Source organism: Hydra vulgaris, chromosome 12 (genome assembly GCF_038396675.1).
Source record: "Hydra vulgaris chromosome 12, alternate assembly HydraT2T_AEP".
Taxonomy (NCBI): Eukaryota; Metazoa; Cnidaria; class Hydrozoa; order Anthoathecata; family Hydridae; genus Hydra; species Hydra vulgaris.
The window spans coordinates 34945975-34948659 of record NC_088931.1 but is presented as its reverse complement, the minus strand read 5'-3'; positions in this window follow the sequence as shown (position 1 = coordinate 34948659).

The following is a 2685-nucleotide window of genomic DNA, read 5'->3' as shown; positions in this document are numbered from 1 at the left end:
TAAAAAGGCGTATCCTACAAGGCAGCAGGACATGAAGCAGATTGTACTGGGTTACATGTCACCAGTAGCAGGATAACCTGATCTGACAGTAAATATTTTTTTATTTGCCTTTTAAGTAATTTATTTGCCTTTTAAGAGAAATCATTTCAAAATGAGAAAGATAAAAATTAGAATTTTTATTAGTGTCGTTTGAGGTAGCCCAATTTTCAGTTAAGCAAATAATATTAAAAAAGTATTTAGTTTCTTCAAGTAGATTTTGGAACTTTTCAAAATTACAATTAATGCTTCTGATATTTACGTGTAGAATTCTAATTTGAACGTTGCTTTCCTTGTTAACATTCTTAAATAGAATTCCTTTTAATTCACTTGGATAATAGTAAGAACATTCGATTTTTGTATCATGAAAAAAATTAATATCTGGGTCGGAGTTTTCGTGTAATGAAAAAAATTTCGTTTCAAAAAAGTTAAAGGCAAGAGTTTCAAAGTCACTTTTTAAAGCCATGATTAGTTATAACAAATAAAGTAAAAAGGAATTCTTTTTAAGAACGATCACATTTACTTCCGAAATTCTCGAGAAAAAATTTTATCATATTTTATAACTGCATACTTACCTTCGAGTCGCAGCTTTTTGACTTGATCCCACAACTTTTTTCGGTTTTCGATCGTTACTTTAGTGAAATCCTCATTAACATAAATCCCTGTTCCTCGCAAGTTTTTTGTAGCATTAAGTATTTTTGTTTTGTCTTGAAAATTTAACAACTTTAGGACAATAGTTCTTGGCTTTTTATCTTCTTTAGGTTGGCCTATTCTATGAGCTCTTTCTATAACTATATCATTTTTAATTTTTAATTGGTTTTTGAACATTTCCTTTACTACATTTTCGCACTCAGCCCAATTTTTATTTGGTTTTTCATATATCCCGTCTATTCTTAAATTATTTCTTATTGTTAAGATATTGTAAAATACTGTGTAAAAATATTCTTACAGGGTTATTTTTTACTTGAAAAAAAATGGGCTACCGCTTTGGCGAACTACAACTAGGTACCAGCTTTAAAAAACCAGCTTTTTGGGCTAAAAATTGTTACCAAATTAAATAGTAAAAAGTTCTTTATTTATTTTGCACTCAATAGTTTTTTTTTTTTTGGCGTCCAGTTTGCCTCTCCCAATAGAAAAAAATTTAATAATGAATGCAGCTTAGGCATGCATCAAAATTCTGCAAGATTACAACTAGTATTAACAAAATTTGTGCCACAAGGGCTACTGAATCTGTAAAAATAGTGACAACTATTTATGGTCTTCTTACCTTTTTATTATAGTAAAGTATAACAAATGATGTATAAAATAAATATGAAGTTACTTGATATTTATTTTATACATCGTTTGTTATGCTTTACTAAAATAAAAATGTAAGAAGACCATAAATAGTTGCCACTATTTTTACACTATCTGTAGCCTTGAGGCACAATTTGTTAATATTAATTGTAATCTTACAGTATTTTGGTACATGCCTCAATGAAGTATATCTAAAAAAAGATAACTTTTTTTGATATACTTTATATTTGTTTTTTTGAAAAAAAAATTCAAGCACACAAAAATAAATAAAAACTAATAAAAAATTTAAATTTTACTCAAGAAAATATGTCTCAATAACTTGTGAGCAGAAGTTTGTTAAAGGATTAAAAAAAATTTAATATAAGACCTTGATAAAATTAGAAAATTGCCTATATAAATCTTATCTCAAAAATGATTTTGACCTTCCTGTAGATAATCATTTCCTAGTAATAAAGTTAATTAAACTAAAAAACTAAACTCCCTGAAACCTATATGTTAATGGTTCTTAAACTAAGTTTAGGAACCATTAACCTATAAACTAAGTTTAAAAACCATTAACATACAGGTTTTCGGGACGGATGCCGCATTTTTTGGTTTCAGAGAACTTCTAGATACGGATCAATCACCAAACCTTTATAATTTACATCAGTCAAATATCTACAGTATAACAAGTCTCATGACAGGTCTTATGTTAATAAATTTCTTAAATTTTATAAAGTGAATGCTTAGATAAAAGGTTAATAAATTTAGATCTACTGCTAAATATTGTCTAATTGAAATATGATTAGGTACTTTTTCAATGTTATTTGGTTTTATTTCGAGTAAAAGATTTTAAAACTAAACTTTAGACATAAAAGATTAGAATTAAAACTGAGGTTTTGAAATAAAAGAGTTCAAGTTTTTACAATTCAAAAACTTGAACATAAAGATGATTACGCTTAAACTTCAGTAAAGTAGGCGACGGGAAACTTACTTTGCAATTTACTATTTGATCTCTAAGCTGAACCAAATTATACTGTTATTCAAATGTCAGAAAAAATTTTGATTTTCTAATTAACTATAAAATTGGCTTTGCTCATTAACCAACCTCATAGAGAGTTTACCGATTTTAGCTTAACATGAAACGATTTTCGGCCCAATACCATGACACCGATGATAAATTTTTATGTGCCAATTTCTCTGAAGCAAAATTTTTTTAAAGTTAAATAATAGTTTGGCATATTTGTTTCTTCTCTAGTTTGGTCCCTCCAGTGGTTTGCCCCGCACTAAAATCAATGTTCTGATTACGATAAAGACTTGATGTTTACAAGATTCATTCTTAATGAACATGTGAGAAATTATTTTTGACAAAAA